Consider the following 27,418-nt stretch of genomic DNA (forward strand, 5'->3'; position numbering starts at 1 on the left):
CAGTAAGTGTTTAAAGTCCTAACTGTTAATTTTTATTTTGGCTTATTGTCTTAACAGCTATTCTGACACCTGGCAGCCCAGCTCAGGTTGGCCCCTAAGATCTACAATCCATTGTACTACCACTGGTCAGCATAGCCTACTTCATCTTTTCATGTCCTCGCCTCCCTTCCTACCCAACGTGAACGTCATGATTGGCCTTTACATGCAGCCTCTTGTTCATACTTCAGACTCCCTCGAGTCTCTCGCACTTCATCACCTCACTTGAGAAAAACACACACTTGGTAAAAGCATCTCCCCACCTACTCTGTACAGTTGTGAATGTGGCTGGAGAAAAGCTCATATCCATGCTGACTGGTGTCACTTTATATCCATGATCTCTATCCTCAATGCACACTTGAGACAGCTTAGCAATCATACTATACATCCTAATGTTTTCATTCTTCCACATGCCTCAAGGACCATTTAGATACCTTTGTTTCCTATTAATGTCTGAAACCTTCTCCTCCATCCTTATGTTTCTTGACAACCTTGCTTTCTAGTTCAATAATAAAACATAAGTAATCAGAAGGTATACAAACTCCCACCTCATATCCACCTTCTTAACTTAATTTGCACCTGCATATTCTGAGTCTGTCCCATTATTATGGGTGAACTCTAAAAGCTCTTAGCCAAGACCAACCCTTTACTTGTGCACTAGATCTCAACCCTTTTTTACTACTCAAGGGCATCATTCAACATTTCTTTCTTTCTTTTTTCTACACAGTTTCTTCCTCTTAACTTTTTTTCCCATCAGCATATAAACATGCTGTTATATCTCCCATATTAAAAAACAAATCAGAAAACAGTTTCTTCAGCAACACCCTCCTTTCTCTCCAACCCTGTGTAATAAAACATCTTGATAGATTTGCCTGTACCCTTGGTCCTCAAATTGTCTCTTCTACTCTTCCTTGAAACTGCTCCAATCAAATTTTGCCTTTATCACTGTATTAAAACTTCTGTTGTCATGTCACCAATGACGTCCTTGTTGTGTAATGATGGTCATTCGACCGTGATCTAATAACTAAATACTTAGCAAAGTTTCCAGAAATGGATTTGTACTTCATCTCTCTAGTTGAGATAGGATGCAAGGGTGATAGGTTGTCTTCAGTCTATGCCCATGGTGATGCCAAGTACTAACTTCCAAAGCCTCAAAGAGGAGAGGAAAGATTAAGCTCACTAAATGAGGAATCTGGCTCAGTCCATGAGCATGTATATAAATATTTTATTATTTAAAATGGAGGCATCAAGTTATAAGCTGCCATTTTAACTTAAGAAATGCACTAATTGGAATTGTATGGCTTCTCTTTCCCATAAATGCACAATACTGAGTTAAATATGACATTAACAATTCTTCTCTGTGGTCTATCTGGTATTCCTTCAACTCAGGCCACAGGGAAGCATATTTCAAAGATGAGACTCGTCAGTCAGATTTTTACAGAACTATATCTCTGTATGTATTTCCATTGTAAAATAAAGAATTTCTTTTTGTCTAACTATATGTCTTAAATTCTATTAACCCTTTCATTCCTTTCTATAAAAAAATGAAGAGCATTCTTATTTAAGAAAACACCTGGCCATTACGTTTTGCTCAATCTATTACTCCTTTGATTTTGCCCTGGGTCATTGGCATGGAACTAAAATCTTTGATTCTTGCATTGCAGCAGGTGTTTTTTCCTACCTCAGATTGTAATCTTTTCTTAGAATCTTTCTGTGAAATTATGTGTGGTTTTGTGTTTAAGTATCAGATGTCTTAAATTTATATTTTTCATGCTAATTTTCAATATAAAGACTAGGACAAGAATACTGAGTATTAATATTTACCTAAAATATAAAAAAAAATGTTGATAATCAGATGATTTAAACATTTGTTATTTCAGAACATGTTAAGATCATGTATCAGCCAGAGCTACAGACTGAAAACAACAGAAATTCGCTGTTACCTTAAGCCAGAGTGAAATTTATTAGGGAGATTTCAGGGCTGATGAGAGGCTAGAGGGTCATTCTTAGAGAACTGGTTTGGGAACAAGAGAGCTGGAGGAAGACAGCAGGAATCACAGAAAAAGTCACACAGTGGGAAGTCTGGTCTCATTCCATTGCTAATACAGCCTCTGTGTGAAAGTGTCAGGAAGGTACAGATGACAGCCATGATTACCCCCCAACTGTCCTAGGCAAGAGGAGACCATTCTATTTCCATAATGTTTAGTGGACACTCCCTCCTACCCAGTGCTTGCACAGTAGGGGGTGCTCTAAAAGGGAACTGGTGTAACCAAGAAAATCATGAAGGTCAACTCCAGGCCATCCTTGAAGGAATGCCTCACAGATCCACATCAAAGGCAGCCACATGCCAACAGGTGCAATGAGGAAGAAATAAGCATCAGAAACAAGAAACACGCTGGGAATGAAAAATGGTAACACGAAGCATTGAGTAGTAAGGAAAAAGGTGAGGTTTCAAGGAAAGGAAAAGGGCTTTGCCTTCTTCTTTTTTTTTTTTTTTTTGATGTATTTGTTTTAGAGAGAGAGAGCATGAGCGGGGTAGGGGCAGGAGAGGGGGAGAGAGAGAAAGAAGCAGACTCTCTGCTGAACGCAGAGCTGACAAGGGACTTATTCAGAGGCTCATACCCAGCTCCACGTGGCGCTCCATTAGGGGCTCCTCAAAGTTCTCTACCCAGTGCCCGATCCCATGACCCCAAGATCATGACCCCAGTGGAAATCAAGAGTACAATGCTCAACCAACTGTGCCACACAGGTGCCCCAAGGGCTTTGCCCCTTTGTTTGCCAAGTTCATATTGATGTTTGTGAAATTGTGGATTTTGTTTTGAATACCAGCTGGAAAGTTACCCTTTCTTCCTACTAGGTGCTTTGTGAATCATTGTTTATATTCAAAGCTCCCAAAAGTCAGGGGCTGGTACCTCTACCTCGATGCAGAGAACAGAATCAACAATGCAGAATCTGAAAATCTGGCACTGTGGGGTATTTCCTTTCAAACCCTATCATAATAAACATCTGCGTAGGTCGACAGTGAACTACTGCAGTTTCTCAAACATGAGTAAATATAAAGAACATGTAGATACTGTGATAGCTCAACATAAAAAGAATTAAACCAGATCAGGTTATTGTAAAGCAGCTCTCACTCACGCTGACAGTTCACCCAAGTCAAGTGTGGTTAAGAGTTTGAGAGACCTGTTTGCAAGCCTACTTACTGAAGATATTCCTGACTTGTATAACTCCACCCTTGTCATCTATCATCTTTCATATTTTGGGCCTCTTTAAGCTTTAGTTTCTTGATAAAATTATCCTTTTAAGTTCAAACTGTTACCTTCAGACATGAACAACTCTAAATATGCATTGGATACAATTGATTTCATGTGTGCGGTTCACAGAAATCTTATCGATGGGGCCATCTTAAAAATGTTCTATTCTTCTTTATACCAGTCTTTGCCTTATTCCAATAAGGCTGTTATTTATTCCAGAATGTATAAGAATTGGTTATTTTTTCATTGGTTAAAAGTATGGTATTTGGATTTACCTTCAAATGACAAAATACAGCATTTTTTGGATAAATACTGATATTTGCTAATATTTTTTTCCTTCATTTGGTTCCACAGAATTAATGATCTTGGTGTTGGCTCCATATAAAGTTAGATGACATTGAAGAAGGTTCATATATATATATATATATATATATATATATATATATATATATATATACCTATCTATCTACCTATCTATATAGATCTATCTATATATCTCTCTCTCTATATATATATATCTACCTAGAGAGAGAGAGAGAGAGAAGTGCTTATCTATACTTATTGCACAAAGACTAATATATCTAGAGCACTTCTATTGGAATCATAAAGGTATGAGTTCAAGCCTAGTTCAGACACTTGTTAGCTGTGCTACTTTAGACAAATTACTTTCAGCACTGATTCCTTCCTTGTAAAAGGGAGAAAATAAAATGAAATGATTAAAAAAGAGAACTTTTGGGAAAAAAACTTAGTACAGTGCTTGTAACTCTCTCTCTCTTTTCTTTAAGATTTTATTTATTTGAGAGAGAACAAGCAAAGAGAAAGCACAAGTGGGGGAGGAGGGGCAGAGGCAGAGGGAGAAGCAGACTTCCAGGATCCTGGGATCATGACCTGAGCCTAAGGCAGATGCTTAACAGACTGAGCCAACCAGGCACTCCCCCATGCTCTCTTTCTGAGCTTTTCAAGGGTACTCCCATTCTTTAATTAACATACATGACTTAGCCATAATGTCCCAAACTGCCAAAAGGTAGTGACAGAAGTGACTGCATCAGCTCCATGACCTGGAACAATGAGTTTTAAATCTGAGAAGTTTCATGAAGAGTGTCCCAACAGCCCACCTCACCCCCCACCGTAGTATTGCTCTTCCAAACAGAGCTACTTGCTCACAAACAACAAATACGTATTTGAAATCTCACGTTTTTAATTAATAAGCAGTTTTCACGCTTTAAAAAGATGAGTAGATACCTTACAATAACAATAATATGTTTTGTAATTAGTTGTATTCAGTGCTTAGGCCATAATACTATTACAGCCAGATTTACTGTTAAGGAGACATCATGAGGAGCAAAGATGACAGGATTGCCCTTAAACTGATTGTTGAGAAGTCTAGGATATCAAGTGCTTCGGGAGAACAGAAGTAACATGGGCTCCCAAATTTAGTAATGAGCCCAATGAGTCCTAGTAAACAAACCAGTACAGGGTTTGGTGCGGGTCTTTGGTGTTTACGGATATAGTATACAAATGTTTATAGATACAAATATTTATAGATATATGAGATATATATCTATATAGATATAGATATGTATAGATAGATGAGATATGATAGATAGATAGATAATATTACATAGCTATAAATAGAGATATCTCAAATTCTCCGAGGCAGTTTAATTTCCTAATAATGTCCCATTATCCCTGAAAGAAAAAGTGTGGCAATTATCTACATTCCTCAGAATTAGTCCTAGAATAGAAAGAAGCTCTTCTCTCTGAGAGAGTGCATTGTTACCAAACCCTGAAGCATAGAGGAGACAGGAAAAGTGCTAGTAGTGAAAGAAAGCTAATCCAAGTTAGACGTAATTGGACCCACATGGCCTCTGCCCTTTGCCAGCAGCACCAGACTAACAATGCAGAAGAGTGGCCAGTCTCTGAATTCTACCATTTGGGGATGACCAATATGAGAACATTTTCTTCAAAGTGTGAAGGGAGATGGTGTATCCAAAATCTAGCACTTAACTTTCAAGGAATAATGACTGCTCTTGGAACAAACGGAGAGTGATACCGCTCCACAAAGGCAATGAGGGCACACCAGTAGGAGTAACCAATAGAAGGAGGTGTGTTTCACAGTGCAGAGGATTCAAGGCCTCATCAGCAACACAGGATACAACAGGATGGCAAGATAAGGAGGCCAGAGTGGAAAAACCACAGGAACTCATTCCAGAACACATATGAGGCAAACTTAAACACAAACTGAGGCATGATGAGGGGGAGGGAGATAAAGATGGAGTGGGGGTGTTGAGCAGAACACTGAACACACTTTGAAAGAGCTAATTTTCAGTGATACATCAATGGAAGACTTCTGTCATAACAATGTCGCTGTAAGAAAGTAAAATTGTGTTTTGTTGCATGATGGTGACTACCATGATATATGAATTATATGAATTTAGTAAGCTATCCCTTGGGACATCTACTTAATTTAAAACCTGTATAACCAAGGAATTTGTGATCTCCATCACTTCACGGAACAAATGGAAGCCATCATATAGAATTCCTTTAACTTCTTACCACAAAACTTGCACCTTTATACACTTTCACATATTTTTCTTATTATTTCCTTCTATTACTACAATGGGTTGAAAACTTCTGTCCCCCCAAAATTCATATGTTGAAACCCTAATCCTTAAGGTGAACGTATTAGGAGGTGGGAACTTTGGGAGGTAACAAGGTCATGAGGGTGGAGGTGTCATAATGAGATTGGTGTCCTTGTAAGAAGAGAACTTGCTCTTTTTCTCTTCCTCTCTCTCCCTCTCCCCACCATCCCCACTCTCTCTCTTTCTTTCCACCACATAAGCACAAGAGAAGGCTGCCATCAGCAAACCAGGAAGAGGGTCCCTACCAAGAACCAAATTGGTGGCACCATGATCTTGCACTGCCCAGCTCCCAGAAATAAATGTTGGTTGTTTAAGCTTCCCAGTCTATGGTATTTTTGTTACAGCAGCCCAAATGGCCAAATACAATTACTATGGGGAAATTCAATTTAAAACTGATCTCCCACCAGTGCTCTGTATGTTAGCCCCTTTCCACTTGCTCAAGAAGTTCAATCACTTGTCTATTCTTACCTGCATCTTCCACCTCTCCTTTTCTACTCACTTTTTCCCATCAGCAGGTAAACATGTGAAGATTCCTTTTTTTTTTTTTTAACAAACAAGAACCTCTCTGTCAAATTCCTGTTCCTCACAGACACTGCCCTCATTCCTTCCACTCACAAATCTCTTTAAACAAATAAACGTCAATTCTCTACTTTTCACCCCCTACTCGTTCTTCAATCCATGGTAATCTGGCTTCTTCCCCTCCTTTTTCCAAAAGTGCCCTTTGCCACTTGACCAATCATTCAATTTATGATATTCCTGTGATCTTATTTAGCACTTTGGAAACATTTACTGTTCTTGGTCATTTTGTCCCTCTTGAAATTCACCACCTTCCCCTAGGTTTCTTTCCAACTATTGTTATCAATGCCTTCAGTGGTTCTTTCCCTCTCTCTGACTATTTCTGAGACTATTCTTATTCCTGCTTCTCCTAGGTCATGTTTTATTCCCAATCCAAACATAGTTTCTGGCAATGGACTGTATCCACCTGGATCTGGCAGCTACTTTGGTGTTGAGGACTATCAGTTTTCCATTGCTGACCCAGATCACAATTCCCCCAGTTCCTATAGGCATTCCTATAGCACCTTAACTCTAACATATTCATGTGAATTAATCATCATCTTCCACAAACTGGCCAATCATGATTTTAATGGATGAGGTCAAAAAGCCTGTATGTTATCCTTCTCTCCTTTTAACCATTAAAAAGTGCCCACTCCATGCACACTCATGAAAAGAAGCCAATCATATTCTCCTCACTTCCAAAAGCAGTCTACTTCTCTTCACTCAGTTCTACTACCCTAGATCATATATCACTCCCAGAGAGCTGCATTTGGAGTCACAGAGCCTAGTGGTTAAGAGCATACATTTTCCAGATTGTGATTGAATTCCCAACTCTGCCATTTACTTCTTATGCTACTTTAAACAATTTACTTAATCACTCTAAACATTCATTTCTTCATGTTTACAACTGGAATGATTAGAAAGCCCAGCCTCGGGGGCGCCTGGGTGGCACAGCAGTTAAGCATCTGCCTTCGGCTCAGGGTGTGATCCTGGCGTTATGGGATCGAGCCCCACATCAGGCTCCTCCGCTATGAGCCTGCTTCTTCCTCTGCCACTCCCCCTGCTTGTGTTCCCTCTCTCGCTGGCTGTCCCTATCTCTGTCGAATAAATAAATAAAATCTTTAAAAAAAAAAAGAAAGAAAGCCCAGCCTCATAGGACTACTGTAAAAATTAAGTGAAATAATGCACGAGATCATGTCCCAGTGCTCACAAATACTTAGGTACTCAGTACGTGTTAGAAAGTGTTTCCAAGCTGCCAGCCTTTCTCTTTGTCTTATATTCTTCACAACTAAATATATATTAATTTCCCTACCTTGATTTTATTCTGTCTGTATGACATGTCACCTAGAGATCCATGACCCATGGCAGAGTGGGTTAACTCTACCGAGAAGCTTTGACCTCAACTAGGATTTAGAATGGATCATTCTAAATGATCTGACCTTAGTGATCTTCCTAAATAGAAATCATTTCTCAAATGAAAACCATTTGATGTTTCCTGTTGCATGTGGCATAAAATGCAAACTTATTAAGACGGTCTACCAGATCGTTCACGACCAGGCCTCTACCACTCTCTCAGCCTTATCTCTCAAACTTAACTCCTGCCCTCTATGTTATGGTCATAAGTAATTTCCTTTGGTTCCCCCCAAATCTCATGCTCTCATATCTCCAAACTCTGTAAATGCAATGTCCCTCATTTGGACATCGTTTCCCCCTCCTCTTTGCCTGGCTAATTCAATCAGGCTCCAGAACTTAAGGCCATTGCTTTGACTATGAGGAAATTCACAGTACCTTGGAATACTCAGAGTATGGCACTATCATAATTGTTAAATTGTCTGTCTCCCCCTCTAGGTTTTTAGATATATGAGAGAGACGAGCATATGTATTCATATGTATCTTATTTATCTTTGTAAGCCCAGATACTAGCAGACTTCTTAACCCATGGCAGGTACTTAACAATTTTGAGAGACTATATCAATAAATGAATAAATACTTTAGGCTGCTAAGTAGCCTCACACGTAGGAAAGGGATGGCCTGTTCATCATCTAGTCTGGTCAAGAGTATGTGTTTTTTTATAAACCTGCCTTGTGTGTTTTATTGACATGAATTAATACCCAGAACTCCGTCACCAGGGTTAGTGACCAGACCTTAAAAATCATTAATACATTGAGCTACAACCACCCTAGGCTGAAGCTAAATAAGGAAAACTGCCTTCACTGCTATTGCAAAAACAAATCCCATAGGCTGAGGTTTAAAGCAGGGATTTTATCCTCATATGCCTACAGGGGCCAGGCAAGCACATAAGTGAGTGATACGGGTAAATGCATACTGTGTAACAGTGGGGACTGAGCTAAAAGAATTCAGGCCTTTTCTAAGGAGCACAGACATTGCTCAGCTCGAGTATATTATTACCAGGTCTTCTGGCTGGTTTTTTAAACCTGGAAATCCAAAATTTGATGTGAGGCTACTCATTTAAAAATATGGCTTATTAAAATAATGAGAAACAAACAAAACAAATCAATGGGACCTATCCAATTGTAGTATCACTTTATGATCTTGGCCTTAAACCAATGAGAAAGACAAAAATCTGAGACAGCCAATAGATAAGTACTAATTTGTCATGTCTATGAATGCCTTTACGTTAGATTATCCAAGGACAGTTCCAAAATGTCAATGTTATCCTCAAGCACCCCTAACATATAACCTCTCACTCTCAGCAGAAAATCTTGATTTTACACATTAGTTAACATTAGTAAACAACCTCCTCATTTTCCCATTCTCAGTCTACAAACTTACCCATCATTGGAACCATCCAGCCTCAAAGGAGAGGTGGCCTTTCTCCTCTTTAAGAGAATCCTCCACAGTTGCCTTTAATATGTCCCCTCCATTAATTATCCTCTTCTCTCAAAGATCTTCAATTTCACCCTTCTGCTCAATTTAGTAACAGTCTCCCCTGGGGCAAGGGAACTCCTTTGGCCTACTGCCTACTGCCCCCTCCTTTAAATTTCCTTTAAAGTAAAGCTTATTTTTGTACTTTTTAATGAGGTCTACTATTATATTAGCATAGATTTACAGAATGAGAAGCCATCATTTTTATTGACATATGTGAAGTTGACTTTCAAAAAAATGTATTACTTAACGCCATTTGTTTATTTGATAAATACTAATTAGCCTAGTATATACCAAGCACTGCTCAAGAGTGATCCATTGTAAATCCCAGGTGAGCTTGAAGCACCTCCGCACAGTTAACCCACTCTGCCACGGGTCATGGATCTCCAGTTTGCACGTCATAGAGACAGAATAAAATCAAAGAATGAAAATGGGCCCGTATTGTTTAGTCCGCAGGAAACACTTATCTATCAGCATAGCCAATGTTGTTACTACACACTGAGTCTTAATCAGATTACAGTACATTTGGATTAACTATCATACTGATTGTCAGTTTTTTGACTACAGATGGCAAGGCAAAAATTCCAAATGTAAGGGAGAGATTATGTTCCTGAAAGTTTCAACATAAGTGCCCAGATATACGACTGACAGGCATGCAGAAAAAGGGTGCAATAGTTCTGGGGGGAAAACTTTTGTTTTAACTGCTGCCTATCATCATGCTTTTCAAAGCATGAGTCAGGTTATAAAATCAATTTAGTGAGCATTTTTAAAAGAAATGCCATAGGCGAATAGACAATAAGGTGCATAGCGCATATAAAAAAGTAGTAATGATGTCACATAAATATGTATGTTGGAGTGTGTGTGCATGTACAGTAGATTACAGTATAAAATGTATTTCTTACTGTGGTAAAAATTTGCAATCACTAGTTTGTGTTTTACAAGCTTCATAAGTAAATAATCTATATTCTCTGTATATGCCTTTTTACTTCCCAATCTCAATCTGTTATTTCTGCTTCAGCAAACTCACCAAAATTGCTCTTAATAATGTCACTGATGGCTCTCTATTTATCAGATTGGATGTAACCTTCAGATACATTCATAAGTGAATTCTCTGCAGTGTTGAACACTGTTCATATCTCTTTCTTAAAACTTGCATTGGCTTTGGCTTGTGTGACATCATTTTCCATATTATTCTTCTGCTATCTCCCCAGTGTTTCCCTCGAGGTTTTGTTTTCTGGTTCTTTTCACTCAGTCTCCCCCCCGAAATGCTGGCATTTCTGCAGACAAAGCATGGGCCTCAGAGATGCCACACACACTAAGACTGAACTTTATCCCTGCCACTTATCACTTCCAACCCTACCTCCTTGGACCTGTTTGCTACCATCTCTTGCCTGATTATTCCAACAGCCTAATGGCTGGGGTCCTCTTCTGTCTATGCTAAAAGAGTGGCCAGAGTATCCCTTGTCAAAGGAAAGTCAGACCATGTCATTGCTTGGATCAACCACTCACAGGCCCCGTGACCTCCTTCAGGTCTTTGCTCAAATAGCATCTTCATAGTGAAGAGCTCCAAGCCTCTCTCCTAAAACATATAATTTTACTGCCACTACAAGATGCCCTGTCCCCTTTTCCTGCTTTACTTTTCTCCAAAGCCCTTGTATAAAATACTATACAATTATTTATTTTGTTTACTGTCTGTCTCCTCTTATTAGGATATAAGATACAGCAGGGCAAGGATTTCTGTCTGTTTTGTAAATATTACATTCCCAGAATCCAGAATTGGTGGCCCATATGAGGAGACCAATAATACTTATTGAAGGAATGAGTGACTATAATCAATCATGTATTCTTATGATGATAATGGGCCTCAGAGTACATATAGGCTATGTATCTCCCACACTGTACTATGCAGTTCTATGTGTAACATGATTTTTAAGAGAGTTTTTAGCTATTATGCAAAAAATAAGAAATATTTCCAGAAATTATCTGAAATCCATAACCAGGTCTTAATTCTACGTTAGCAGTGTTCCTTCTGGCTAACCCTATAAGATGCAGATACCCATCATATGGCACTGGTTAAACAGATAATACAGATGTCCTAGGGATGCCGACCTGGGGTCCTTCTTTTTTATCTACTTCATCATACATATAACCACTTCTTTTGGCTTAAAGAGTGTGAAAGATAGTTCAATTTCCTTCCTTTATTTTCTTTCAAATAACCCATAATTATGGAACAAAAAGAGAAAAATTTTATAAATTCTTTTTCCTATGAATTATAACAAGATCACAACCTTAGTTTTTTTCTATTCACTGCTATTGCTATTTAAAATATATTTGCTCCTATAAAAGCACTAAATGAGCCATTAAAACTTTTCCCTTAATAATAAATGCTTTTTTTCCTCTATAGAGAGACAAAAAGTCAATTTAATCTTCTCTACTCCCCTAGCTTATCCCCTTTTAATTTTCACAAACTCACAACTCTCTCACTTAGCTATTACTGTTAACTCCATTGACCAGAAGAGAAATTAAGGCATGAGACTAGAAAGTTTGTTCAAGGTCATGTAGGTAGAAAAGCTATGATCAGACTCTGCGATCTAAGGCATGGAAAGATATGTGCTTTATGGGACACAGGATATATCTTGAGAATTGTGATGGATTGTCAGGGGGTAAGAGCAAAAAGAGGAACCAAGCATGATTCCACAGGTGTCTGGCTTAGGGGACTAGGTGAATGATGGTTCTTCCAATGATCTATAGGAAGAAGGAGTTTGGAGCACAAGTTTATCAGATCAATTTTGGATGTAAGTTCGAGATGCCTGTGAGAATATAATTTTGAAGCTCAGAACTGTGTCCTGGCCCGGAGATATAAATATGGAACTCAAAAGCATTTAGACAGAATCCAAAATTACAGAGACCAATAAGTTCACCCAGGAAGAGTTCACTACACTTGGCAAATAAAAATAACAGGTTATCTGAGAAAGAGGAGTTTCACCAAAATGAGAGTAAATGGAAGATTGTTAGAGGCCAAAGAGTGATGGTTGGTGGGGAAGCAGGAACGGTGAACATAATCTACTCTTCTGAGAAATGGTTATTTGCAAAGGGGAAGGAAGTGATTGAACACTATCTAGAAGTCACAGGAACTGTTAAAATTTTCTTCAGCTGATCATCTTCCTTTTGACACCTTCTAAAATTGACCTTTCTAGAAACATAACTCTGAAAGTCTCATGTCCTAGGAAAGACCTTGCCAGAGATGGCTGGCCACACTCCAACTCCCCAGGAACAGCCCTCTTTAGGAAACACTCCATGTTATGGCCTTTCTCATACCATTAGGGTCTTGGGATCCTGTTTATCAAGGCAAGTTAGTCTGTACGGATGGATACTAATGGTGAAAGTGTTACTCTTATCAGGTTACTTCTGGGTGGAAACAAACCCTCTTGGGGATCCATATTTTATTCTAAAGCAGCATTTCATAAAGTATGCTTCACGAAAGCCTAGTATTTACTGGATGCAATCAGTATTACATAAAAATATACTAAAGTATAAAAGGTTCCATGGTCCACTAATTTTAGGAACTGCTGGGCTAAACAAAGTTAAACAAGTTTCCTTACAGCAGGATTTTCAGAGACTAATATTGTAATGTGCATTATAAAACTACAGGAGAGACACATAAAATTCGGCATTTTCCAAAATTACCTGATTATAGGACTTCTTAAAAAAGTTATCACATGGGTTAGAAATTTAGGAAGATGTCTTCCTATGGGAACAATGCTAACGGCGGTTACTTCAGACAATGTGACAAATTAATGAGATCAAAATCAGTACCACTGTAATCATAACAGGTATCACTCCATCGGAGCAGCCACATTTTCTCCACTTCACACGCTTTCAGCTCTTTCGTCACATAACGACATTACTTTGGTCACAATCACTTTTAATGGGAACGGAACTTTGCTTGAGAGTTTAAGTGTTTGCTTTCCCTTTTGATCAACAAAATTCTATGGACTGCATAAAAAAAATGGGCTTGGGGTTTGTGGTGTTTTTTATTTCACAGTGTGCACAGCGACTGAGTACAAATGAGATAAAGCCGATGAATAAACTTGTTGATCGTTGATATTATTTCCCTGCTTCTATTTGCTTTTTCTTTCTTTCATAGCTTGCAAGCTCAGTTGTTACAAGGAAAATCAATAAACAAGCTTTCAAGGAAACTTATACCCAGGGAGAATAAAGGCCCTTTTGCCTTGAAGTTATTTTTTCTTTTTTAAGGGAGTAATATCCGCTCCATAGCCAGAGTTCACTTTCAAGTCAACAGAAGCCCTGTGTGCTCATGAGGACTTTCTGCTGAGAGAACAGAGCCCCCAAGTATTTTCAGAGGGGTATCTTTTGTTACTAGGATAACTCTGTGAATTGAATTGTTCTGAAAGTCAGGTAGGATTGTAAAAAGGGAACCAATGTAGCCAAGAAAATAAACCATTGTCCACAAGTTGAGGGGCCGGAAAAGGATGTAGGTAAGGCTACAAAAAGCAGACTTTTCATGTGAATGTAAATGAAACATAACTTTGTTAATGGAGCCGAGATTCCCACCTCCGTCCTCTCCTGGAGCTTATACCCAGGAAATAGACATTAGATCATTTAGAGTTTTGTTCTAGGTCAAAAGATTTTTGCCACTGCATGACAGTATTTAAAGGAATTGACCTGGGACCACCTGTCTGAGTTGCAAATCAGAGCAGCACCATTCAAAAGAACATAGTGAGATGATAAAAATGTTCTGTAACTTTGCACTGTTCAACATGTTAGCCAGTAGTTACACGTAAATATTGAATACTTGAAATGTGGTTAGTATAGCTAAAGAAGTGAATTGCCAATATTATTGAATTTTAATTGATTCAAATTTAAATAATTCCATGTGACTAGTGGCCACCATATTGGACAGCATAGCACTGGAGAATGAGAGCTGAATTCATCAAGTCAGGATTCCCAGCCTTTTAGTAAGGACATAAACCAACATGGATATCCCCAACCCATGTTCCCTGGTCATTTCCTTCCAAGCAAAGCTACTTCACAAAGTCAATGGCAAGAGTGAATAAAAAATGTCCAGACTACTTGGAAAATTAGAGTGAGTTTAAATAAAGGCATGGATAAAAGTGGAATGGCAGTCATTGAGTGGAAGGAGAGTTTGACACATGTGTCTTAGTAAGAAAAGAGAGTCCTCAAAAAAATATATGCACCCCCATGTTCATTGCAGCATTATTTGCAATAGCCAAGGCATAGAAACAATAAATTTCCATCAACAGATGCACAGATAAAAATTGTGGCATAGACACACACACACACACACACACACACACACACATCACACATACATATGTGAATATTATTTAGCCATTAAAAAGAAAGAACTCTTGCTATTTGCACAACGTAGATGGACTTTGAAGGCATTATGCTAAATGCAATAAGTCAGAGAGAGAAAGACAAATATTGTATGATCTTACTTGTATTTGGAATCTTTAAAAAAATGATCTCATAGATACAGAGAACAAATTAGTGGTTGCCAGAGGCAGGGGTGGGGAAAATGGGTAAAGGGGATCAAAAGGTACAAACTTCCAGATGTAAAATAAATAAATCACAGGAGCGTAATGTGCAGCATGGTGACTATAGTTAATAATACTGTATTGCATACTTGGAAGTTGCTAAGAGGAATCTTAAAAGTTCTCATCTCATCTCTTATGACAAATTCTATTACTGTGTGTTGGTGACAGATGTTAATTAGACTCATGGTGATCATTTACCAAAACATAAAAACATTAAGTCATGGGGCACCTGAGTGACTCAGTTGAAGTGTCCAACTCCTGATTTTGGCTTAGGTCACGATCTCAGGGTCATGAGATCAAGCCCCATGTCAGGCTCCATCCTGCTTAAGATTCTCTTTCTCCCTCTCCTTCTGCCCCTCCCCCCACTCACACTCTCTCTTAAAAAAAAAAAAAAATCAAGTAGTTACCTGAAAGTAATATAATGTTGTTGTCAATTATACCTCAATGAGAAAAAAAGGAAAGAAAAAGAAAAGAAAGAAAAGAGAATCCTAAGAAAGAGCTATAGGATAAGAGTATAATGTTAGTGTTGCAGTTATCCATGGCTAATAAATTACTCCACAATTTAGTGGATTAACTCAATGACATTTGTTTTGTTCATGAATCTGCAACTTGGGCAGGGCCCATGGGAAGATAGTGCATCTCTGTTCTAGTCATTGTCACCCAAACTGTCCCAAGGCTGGGAGCTGAAATCATCTGAAGGCTTGTCCCCACACATGGCTGGAGAAAATGCTGACTACTGACTGTTAAACCACCAGTCAGAACACCTTAAAAATGGCTACTCCATGAGGTCTGGACTTTTCTCACAACATGGTGTGACTGGATTTCAAATGCAAGTGTCCAGAAAGAGTTTTGTACCCTCTTTATGACCTAGCTCTGGAAGTCCCATAGAATTACTTCTGCAGTACTCTGCTCATCAGAGAAGACACAAATCCGCCCAGGTGAAAACAGTCTTCACTTTTTGATAAGGAGTGCCAAGGAGGTTCTAGAAATGTACATAAGACTAGATATATTGCTGTAGCCATTTTTGCAAAATAATCCATCACAGTTTAATAAAATAGTGTAGGCTTCAAGTAATAGAAGCCTTAGTCAAACCAGACTAACAACGAAAAAGAAACTTACTGTTCTAAGACACTAGTCGGCTTAAGTTTCAAGTATGGCTGCACCTAATGGCTCCAAAGATACAATTGCATCTTCTCCTACACACTAATCATTCTGTGTTTCTTGTCTCTTGTCTCTTGTCTCTTGTCTCTGTCTCTGTCTCTCTCTCTTTTTCAACTGTTTCAGTATCTTTTCCAAATTCTAAGTCAACATTCTGACAATTTTTAAACCTAAAGGAAGTATTTTTCTTATATATCAAGTCTCATGGAAGGGCTGTGATTAATTTGTTTAGGTCCCATGCCCACTCCTTGTCCAATCCTGGGTCCTGGAAAATGAAGTTGCATTAGAGGCCAGGTAAAGTCTGCAAGTCGAGCCTAGCAGCAAGTTATTTAATCCCACCGAATTGCCATTTTTCTCATAGCTAGGAAGGAGATTCTGGTAGATTGATGGCAAAACTCACTCCAATTCTCCCCTTTTTTTGTATCCAACCAACTGCAATGTGATTTTGTAGCCCCTTTCACCCAATGGTGGAGTCTATTTCCCTATCCCTAGATTCCAGGCCAACCCCGAGATTTAGTTTTAGCCAAAAGAAGGTGGGTGAAGTAACTTCGTGCGAGTTCTGAATATAGGCCTAAAAATCTCTTAAGCATTTCTGCTCTTTGTCTCTCCAAACCCTGCTGCTACCAGGAGAACATGTTCAGTTTAGACTGTTGAGGGAAGAGAGATCAAGTAGAGCAAAGCTGAGGCAGCCTAGTTCTCTCAGCCAAAGTCATGGACACACAGGACAGCTCAGCCAAGATCAGCAAAACCAAACCACAGCTGACTTCAGGTGTCTGAGGATATATGAGCAAATCCAGCTACCACCACCCAATCTGCAGACTGTGCCCATGAGTTTTGCTCCTTGTGTGCTTGTGTCACAGTATTATTATGACAAATATGAAACGATACCATTAGTCCCTAAATCTTCGCACTCTGTTTGAAATAGTGTCTGACCTCAAAAAAATAGTCAATAAATATTCGCTATTATTATTATCCACAATTTGCCAGTACCACACAAAATATGAACGGGGTAGCTTCCTAAAGAAGAAAAGGTTTCTCCAACTAAACTCCAAAAACAAACAAAATTAAAAACGAGAGATCTACCACATGCTTCATGAGGTTTAATAAAGAGAGAATACTGATCTATTACATTTTTAGCAATTTTAATAAATTTAAAAGGAAAAGTAAGCATATCATAATGGGAAGCACATCACTTATTATCAATGAAGTAAAAGTAGATGATCTCCAAAGCCCTCTCCACATCCTGTATAAATTTCTAGTATCTGATCTATGCCCAGCTATCATATCACCAATTAGATCAAATAGCAAACTTCTTCCTTGCAAAATGAACAGTAACATTTTTATTATATGATTAATTGCTGTTGTTAACAATATTTATATCAGGCCAAAAATTAGGACAAGAGTAATGTTACCTCTCCTAGTATTTTTCAGACACAATAATTCTATGTCTGATACAATTTTCAATGGTGGACTTCAAAAGAATAAATGCATTAGCTCCAAGAAAACACTATTATATCTTACGTTTACAAAAACTGGAGACACACATGCCTCCAAGCCTCACCCTTCTCCCTGAGTACGTGTGCACTGGGGGGAGGGGCTGTCCTTTCATAGTGACCCTTCTCTGTCTGCTCTCTCTCTCAGGTAAGTCACGCATCCAGTTACAGAACTTCAGTGGAACTCTGTGACAGTTTATAGACTCCGCTTGTAAATTCTCTTGTGAACCCAATTCTATATTTCCATTTCTATTTGACTTTTGTACTCAGATATTCTGCTATTTCCGTTCTCTTTAGGTCTTAAAGAGAATCACTGCCTCCCTGTCCATCGTCCGCAAAATACATGTATGCTAAGTGATAGCTCAGTGTAAATAAAGCTCCCAGTCCTGCTCCTCACATGTAACAAAAGCAAGGAAAGTAGTAATCTTCGCTAATTTTGTTATTACCTTTATTTTCTAATTTTGTCTTCACAATAACCCTAGGTATGGCTATGGCAAGTATTATTATCCTATTTATTGATTATGAGTATAATATACCAAGAGGATAAGATGTATAGGTCATCAAATATGAAAGTTCGAGTAGGATGGAAGGTAAAGCTGCAAACACATACCAGTAAGATTAATAATGACTGTGTGAAGGATTATCAGAGACTAAATTTTATGAAAGTGAGTTTTCGGATTAGTTTGACAGAATTAGCAGTAGTTAATATATATTAAGCACTTACCATGTGCCAGTACCTATTATAAGTTAAAAGTCATATCTTAAGTTAATACTAGCATTAACTCAATTATTTAAGTATTTTTTTCATGGTTTTGTAGAGGAAACCAAGATGAGACTCTGTGGTTAAAGAGTTTGCATTCGGTCTAGTAGCAGTAAGCTAATAAATCACCAACAGGGAATTTGAATATAGACCTTCTGGCTCCCACAAGTGTCCCTGTTAGCTTCTTCTGTCTCTGAAATGAAGAATAAGAAGTTGGGAGAGGGGAGCGAAGAGTAATGGTAACTGCAAAGTCATCAAGGTAGAAATAAGTAAATCATACACAGGGTAGATCAATCCTTGTGTATGGGCGATGAGGCAACATCTGGGTGAAGAATCAGGTGGAAATGATGTTGGGAAGGTTTGCAATGCAGCAGCAGAAAAGTGGCCCTTGATTATCAGGTTGAGGTGTCTGAATTTCTGGAACAGCCCAAAGGGAACCTGACCCATTCTATACTGTAACTTAATCCATGTCAATGCACTGGCAAATGAACATGTTGAGGAAAAATGCACTGGTACATATGGAAGCAGGAGTTGGTTTCTTGATGTGGAGCTAGAATAGTTTGTTTAGAATTGGCAGCATTTCTATTCAAAATACTGCACGAACATCTGTGTCATTTAACTCTTTGCAAAAGATGAAAGAGACAGACTGCAGACAGATGCTTGGTCACATCTCAGCCCTAACCCCTTCTAGAAGGTTAAGTACTGGAAGCATAGGATGGACTGTTTTGTATCAAGCCAGCTGTGTGCTTCCATACAAGGTTCAATGTTGAAAGTTCCTTAACCGAACATCTGGCTAACAATGTGCCTTCCATTTATTAACAGCACTTATTCATTGCACCTGGTCCATGGGAGGAAAGTACTTGGGTCAAGTAACTGCAGCAGGATTTCAAATGTTTGCCTTACCATCTACAAAGATAATTAAAGAATAACAACCACAATCTTGGGGGGAAATCTTGGTGAGTCCTTTGTACTAGCAGCTCTACAACAGAAAGGCAAAAAATAAGAAACTTAGTGAGAATCCTATGAATTTAAACCAATAACTCTCAAATATAACAAGTTCAGTATGAAAGGAATTGTTTCTTTGGCTTACATGTTAGTTGAGTTAGCCCCTACCTCATTGCACCAACTAAAATGATTTTTTAAAATCTTAAAAGTGATGAGGGTTTAACATTTACATTAATATCTTCCTTGGTAGAACTGGTTTTAGGAAAGGAAATTTTTTCATAATTCTCATTTCCAGCTTTTCCTAAGATAGATAGATAGATAGATATTTTTTTAATGCACTGAAAACATAATTTTTCCTTGGAAACATGGAAGTAACTCTACCCTTTTCAAGGTTATTTAAAAGTCTGTTTGGTATTTGATCAACTAATAGTCAATCACCTGACCTCTAATTCATGACGAAAATCCAGCAGATTAGTTTGAATCATTCTGCTAATGTGAATCTGATCTGACCCGGTATTAACTGCATTGTTTAAAATAATGCTATTAGGATCTATTGAACATTGGCCAGTACTACAATTTTCTTATTAATTTCTGGAATAAAAAACATTTGAGATCATCTTACCTGCTGTTTTAAGGACTAAACAATTACATGTATTCATTCAATTCATGGAAAATACATATTTTTTTCATATTTCTAGGTTGTTTTCCTTGTCTACTGGTGAGCAAACACCTATCAGACTCTTGGGCATCTATCAAAGTGTTTTGAGTGTCTTATAACAACAGAGCACAGATCCAAGAAAGTTTAGACATTACTAAATAAACAGCACACAGATGTGGGTGCTGAAAAATTAATCTGATGGGTTGTAGTACCAAAATGCTCCTACAAAAACAGAATGAAATAAACCCAAGCACAAACACTCATGTAATCATGGCATAAATGAATCATAAAGCATTGAAACAGAGGTTTAGAGATCTGGCATCAAGAACAACTTCTGACAAATTACTCAACTGCACACATAGTTCTTCATGTCATCTCATCAGTAGGGAGAATATTGGAAGTAAAAGTAACCTGGTACATGTCAACAGAAACCAGTTTAAAAAATAATTTTAAAACATTTTATGATGTTTGTAATTCTCCTTGTAGCTCAAAAACTGCCTCTTAAATTTTCAAATAGGTACTTACTATTCTCAGATAAAATTTTCTAATAGACTACCAATTTGTTGTTTGTCATTATGAATTAAGGCCCCTGGAACCCTGGGAGGTTGCTGCTGACATCTAGTGGCATAATTTTTTAAATGCCAAATGCATTAAAAATACATAACTAGAGAGAGAAAGGGACAAGCATACATACATACGCACTTGAAAAGTCTAGTGGGCACCCCATGTCATAAATTATTTGCCTCTGCCCTCACTACTCTGCTTGCAATGATCTGCTCCCCTTCCAAAGTAGTGTTAGCACTGCAAAACCAAAGAAATGAAAACTAACCCATATGCTAAAGCCTTAAAGGAACCAATTCCCTCAAAGTCCTTAGTCCTCTACTGGGAATTCCCAGACAGCCCCAATTCCCAAAAGCCCTATTCCAACCCCAATAGTCGTTAATTTCATCTCCACTTTCTAAATAACTATCCCTCTTTCCTAACCTCCACACCTAGTATTTAGGTTCTTTTAGGATCCTAGTCTAAAGAAAATACTATAGAGCTGGGAATATGTTATTTCAGACTGCATATCCACAAAACCACACATTCAAAATGGCCACAAACTTCTTAGGCATGAGGTTCAACAATTATGACAATTCAAAAATGACAAACTTAAAAATAGCTTTCAGGGACAGTTTTAATGGCTTCCAACCATCCACATGAATGATGATGTATAGAACACAGAAGAAATTGAACTTGGGAAAAATATAAGGAGTGTAGAGCTTGCTTCTAGAAGCATGTAAAGAGATTTGTTTTGTAGTGTCAATATATATGTATGTATGTATATACGTTTGTAAGGTTGTATGTGTGTATGTGAACAGAACGAGAGACTCTCAAGTTTTGCATGTACCCCCACTCCAGCTAGAGCACTGATGAATATAGTAGGTAAACACTGATTTAATGAATGAATACATAAATGAATGAAGTGGCAAATTAAAAAATAACTTCTTTTTTTCCTATTGGTTCAGATGTAAGATATGCAATAGGTAGTGTCTTTATAAGGCAATGTTTTGCTCTTCGGCAACAAGAGCAGCTCAGGTTAGAATTTTCTTCAATGACATGTGTGCAAAGTAGCAAAAACCAATGGGTGATAGAATTGGGCGATCTTCCTTTGGTGAAGAGAATGTTTCAATAGTGGAAAATTATTTTCTTTATAAGTTAATGTATTTGAATTCAGATTTTATTCTCATTGAAAAGATGTGATAAAGGGAGAGTAGGTTCTCAAGGTAATCCTAAATAATACAAAACATAGCTAAATTATAACTCTCATAGTACAAAGGACTCTTTCAGCCTTTAAATATTACTTTAGAGAAAATCATGGAGATACAAGGAGCTCATTCATTCAAAGTTTGTGTACTCAACTCAAAAGTGGGAGTAAAAATGGATGGCAGAAGAATCTTCTTTACGTTCATATTAAAGGAAAGAAATCCCATGTCTGTGTATGTACCTATCTAAATATATATAATAAAATAAAATGGTATACGTACATATGCATATATACTCACATGCACACATAAGAACGACTAGGTAGCATCTATGCTAATCGATGATAGTGTGGCAGCTACTGCACCAAGTGAATACGGGTTAAGGGAGAGAAATAGTTACAGTATTATAAGGAATTCAGAAGGCTTCTTAAAGTGTTAAGGTTATGTAGGCTTGGGAATAAGGGAGAAAGATTGGGCATTCAGAGTGGAGTATTCAGCATAAAGAAAGACAAGAATGTTTAGGGCATGAGATGGAGTAAGAGAGAAACAAAGTAAGACATATAGGCAGGGAACTGATGGAAGAACTTGAATATTATTTGCAGGAGTCGATTTTAGACAGTGACATGCCTTATAGTTTTGGGAGATTTTAAACAGGTTTTAAAAGATGGAGTATCCCACAGAATCTAATCCTCAGAAGAGTAAAACATAACAAGAATTTTCCAAATGACAAAAACCATAAAAGCCAAAAAAAATTCTTTAAAATTATTGTAATAGCTCTTTGTCATGTAAATCCTCTTTAAGAATTACTTTTTAATCACTTCTGTATGAAAATGCTCAGTGATGTGTTCTCGGACTTGCACTTGAAGCACTCTTTGGGAGCATACTTTGCCTGATGCTACAGCTGCATTTCTGTAAAGCATTACATTTATCATACATGGCACCTAATTCAGGCAATGTGACAATTACATCACACCTCTCATCACATGCCGCAGAAGTATTTCTACTTCCCCTTTAAATTCATGGTCCTTAGCTTATCAATCGACCTGCAAGTTTTGATGATTTACTTTCCATTGTTACTTTAGGGAAGGCACGTAATAAATAGTATAAGTAATGCAGTAAGCTCTTAAAATATCAGAAGATTTTGATCCTTTTAAACCTCAACATATATTACATCTATGTTCCCTACAGCCTGTATAATAAACTACAGTGAAACACACAACTAAACAATTTATTTATAATTTATTTATTAGTGCTTTTGAACATAAGTAACATTATACACTAGCCTTATGACACAGTTTATTTTCAATCTTAAAACTGTTTATACTAACTAAGCTTAGATCTCAACCTACAGTACATCAAAAAAATGTCAAATCCTTAATATCCTATTACAATTACCTACAAAGAAGTTAAATATATGTGAGAAAAAACTTGATATTCCTACATAATAAAGATAAATTATAGACATGAAATTTTCTTAATGAAATCCAATCTATTTCCAGGACATAAAAACATACATAAAAATGCAAGAGAGTAACAGTCTCTATCTTTTTACATAATCTTTCTAGGGGTATATAGAAGGATATTTTGACATGACTAGTTGAAGTTGCTTCTCCCTTTGGATGACAAAATTCGGAATATTGTGACTAAAATACCCCCTTTACAAGAGTCAGATGCAGAGCTTTCAAGTATCTGCACAGGCCAAAGTGCCTGTTACTCCAACAGCTTGCTCTCTGAGCTCCATTGCCAGAATTAATCCTACACAGAATGAGTGTGTTAGTTGTCATGTGCAACGGGGAAAACTGAATGATCCCATTTGTCTAAAAATAGCACCTTCACTAGTATGTCTTAAACTTCTACATTTATACAAGGAGGCCAGCATTACCTTGATACCAAAACCAGATAAGACTCCACCAAAAAAGAGAACTACAGGCCAATATCCCTGATGAACATGGACACAAAAATTCTCAATAAAACACTAGTAAACCAAACCCAACAGTATATTAAATACTGAATGTAAATGTCCATATTCCATCTGAGAGAATGGATACTGAGCATCAATAATTAGCACTCTTTGTCATATTAATAGGAATTATTTTTATAAGATTGCAAACACCCCTATTTCAATGAATAGAAAGGTCTAACTTAGAGAGATGATGATGTGAACACAATTTTGTCCACCCCAAATATGCATCCACATCCCACTCGCAACCTGCACACAAACACACACGTGCTAGACCATAAGCTCTTTGGGAATTTTGTCAAAGCAGAGCACTTGGACTCTGGCAGTATACAGGACTGTTCCTTTATTTTCATGTTGAGAAGTGAATTTTGTTACTCTGAGTACACAATTCTGAAAACTCTACCATGTTAATGGAAATATCCCTTCAGCACCCTAACTTTTTTCTTTTACTACATTCAGATCAAAATAAGTTTATCCATCTCTTATGTATAAAATAAAAGGCCAGTAAAATTGAATATTAGCATATACAGACCTCTGAAAAAAGAAAAAGATGACATAATGCATATGACATGTCTGTGCTCCTTTCCTCCTCTATTTTCATTCTAAAGGTCATAGATCCTTGACCCTCTTTATTGGTTTCAACTCATTCCGTGTGTTTTTTTCCTCTCTCTTTACTGTCATTCGTCAATTTACCCCCCAACAAGCACTTTTCCACCACTTATCTCCCTAGGTCTATATCATATAGCTCAGCTTCACCCGCTTCCACATATTGTCCAGGTAGTAAGTAGTTCTCATTATGTCTCTCTTTGGGGAGCCACAGTTAATAGGTCTATGCAAAAGGCACCCTCAATTGATGTCATTAACCATTTTAAGATATTTCATAGTTTGAATTAACATTTTAGTACAGATAAAACTTGAATAGAGTGCCTACAATTCAAAATCCCCTTTAGGGGAGAAAAGCTGCTTCCTTAAGGGGTTTACACATCCTTTGAAGAATTAACTGAAAGCCAGAAATAAGTAGAAACACCCCAATTTGCAATTCAACCTAAATTTTTGTTCAACTGCAAATTAAAGTTCAGAAACAAGTTTTCTGCTAATGTCCATTAAATTTAAATGCTACCTTTGTTTCAGCACTCATTTGTTTTTAGGTATTCAATGATTTGTCAAAAATAAAACCCAATTAATTCCAATTAGTATGCAGCCTAATGTACATTTCAACAATTCTATTATTTGTGTTCACATACATATAGTGACACCCCATCTTCACAGCTGTATGAATAGAAAGTATTGAGACATGGGTCCAGTTCCCCATCACAATTCTAAACTTTCAGAAACATTTCTATAAAAAACTATTTTGAGATAGCAGTTTTATTCATAAAACACACACACATTATATATCTGCATCTATACCCACACTTCTTTTACATGTACATATCATTAGAATGTTTGCATGAGTGTTCATATTCTTAAGCCAACATATGTAAATAAATCGCATAGCAATTTGAAAATTTAGCAACTAAATAGGCAATCTGTTAAGCATAATCAGGCATGCTATTCAGCAACTGTATGATATAATTCAATCTTCCAAAGAAAATATATGTTTTGCATGAGAGTGCCTTTATAAAAACTTAAAGTTTTCTAGGAATTTGTACTGAAATTTTCACATATTCAAAAAATAATAGGTAAAAACCATCTGACTAATGTTTAAATAAAAGGCAAATCTCATCACTGTAACCTGATAAGAATCTAATTGTCTTATTGTCTATCGTTTGTAAATATGATACACTAATTGGAGCTACTTCCAAAGAGAATGCAATCTTCTAGTCAAGATCCTATTCACATATCAACATAAAGGAAAGTGTCATAAAATTAACCATAATCCATAATGTTTTAATAAGCTAATATATATTTAAAAATTTACTGTTCACTTCATAAATACAAGGATCATCATAAGTCATTCCCTCTACTTTTCAGATATTGATTTGATTTTTTGATGGGTTATTCCATAGCTGAACCCAGTAATCAAAGAAAGTCAAGTAGTTTAATGTGTCAGAGTTAAACAGCCTAAAAAATATATCAGTTCAAAATAAGCATTACCTTGATCTGAATTTTCATAAAAAACAGCAGATCTCTTGCCAGGTAACACCATTTCTTTGGGTTCTGTGGGCAAAGAGAAAAGAGATTAATAAAAACAACCTTTCTTTTTACCCTTTAAATACTTCTTAAAGAAGTTCCATTAGTAATAAAGGTCAGAGAGGAAAACCATTTAGCAAAATACTCAGCTCTATTCAGCAGCTGCCTTGGGAAATACTTGTTATAAATGCCAAATAGTTTCCTCAAAGGTTCCCCCCCACCAACAGCCGAGAACATGGGTGACTGTGGCAGATACTCAGCCTTGTTTTCCTTGCTTCTCTCTCTTCTCACATGGGAACAAAACTAGCACTTGAGCAAGAAAAAGCATTAGCATCCACCGTTTCAAAAGATAAGATGTAAACCAGGTTGGGACAGAACATTTACTTGGAAATCAACTAACTGAAATGGAATTTGCAATTATCTAAACTTACTTTTCTCCCTCCCGCAGTGAGTATGGGTTTTAAAATATTCATGAAAGCTTGGGTGTTTTCCTATTCTGTCTTTCCACAGAAGTGATAACGTGAGATATTATGGGATGACTCTGTAAATAATTGTAGATTACCCTGCTCATAGGATGCAATTTCAGAGCTTTTCTATGCTGCAACAAGGAGGAAAGCACTTTATAGAAGTCAAAAGTATGAAAATATATCTTATTCTCTCTCTTAGCATATAACAATCTTGATGAGTATTCCATAAGAGATTTTATTGCATCATTATCTGAATGTTCAGATTGGAGGATAAGAAATGCAAGTCTGAGCAACAGCTTTCCAGAAAGGAATGTTACATAGCCAGGTAAGAATTTTAAATTCATCCCTCGAGAAAGTTATTTGAACAAATGTTAACAGTTAAAAGCATCATTGATTAATTGACTACAACAGTCATTATAAGAATAGTCCTATAACTGTAATCACTACAACATCTTACTATGTGACCTTGGGCAAATAAATTAAACTCTGTAAGCCTTTACATTTCATCTGCAATATCAGAATAATAATTCCTCCTACTCCACAGAGCTGATAAATAAATGAAATAAAAAATACATAAAGGATATAGAACTAATGAATATTAGCTAATATAATTATCAATAACATTATTAATATTATTATCATTATTCCCCTTTTAAAAAAAACTCACTACCCCATTGAAAATCTCTGCCTCTGTGAACCATGTGGTGGATTGACTAAAATAATATCATACTGGATGTCACTGAATTTGTCTATTTGTTCATCAGAGTCTGTGATGACAAAAATAAATAAATAAATAGCCATTTTAGTGTTTGGGCAGGTGGAGGAAAAATTTTTTTCAGAGAGATGAGTAAGTTGCCAACCACTCTACTGCGTTGGCTTCTCTTGATTTTGCTTAAGATTTTAATTTAAAGAAACCCTCCAAGAAATTATGATATATTTCAAGATTCTCTTAAAGCAACTGGCCCTTGTGTACTCTTATCAGTACTCAGTCCCATTCAGAAGACACCTCGTGAGCCCCTAGTGTAAGACAAGTGTATGGACTGACTTTAGAGAAAACAGTAAACAAAAAGTGACCCAAGAAAAACACAGTTCAATGGAGGAATCACATCTTTAGACAATTATTTCAAGTAATTGGTGTAAATAC

The 27,418-nt window shown here is 37.1% G+C and overlaps 1 protein-coding gene across 4 annotated transcripts in view; it reads right to left on the bottom strand.

Annotated features, from left to right (window-relative positions):
* Positions 1 to 27,418, bottom strand: part of INPP4B (inositol polyphosphate-4-phosphatase type II B) — a 745,035-nt gene that overhangs the window by 594,409 nt on the left and 123,208 nt on the right. For all 4 annotated transcript variants that reach the window (XM_087866474.1, XM_087866478.1, XM_087866473.1 and 1 more), the window contains exon 2: positions 25,772 to 25,834. The gene's annotated coding sequence lies outside the window, so the exon portion shown is untranslated. The remainder of the gene's footprint in view (positions 1 to 25,771; positions 25,835 to 27,418) is intronic.

Source organism: Ursus americanus, chromosome 13, assembly GCF_024610735.1.
Source record: "Ursus americanus isolate L20-20 chromosome 13, mUrsAme1.1.p, whole genome shotgun sequence".
Lineage (NCBI taxonomy): Eukaryota > Metazoa > Chordata > Mammalia > Carnivora > Ursidae > Ursus > Ursus americanus.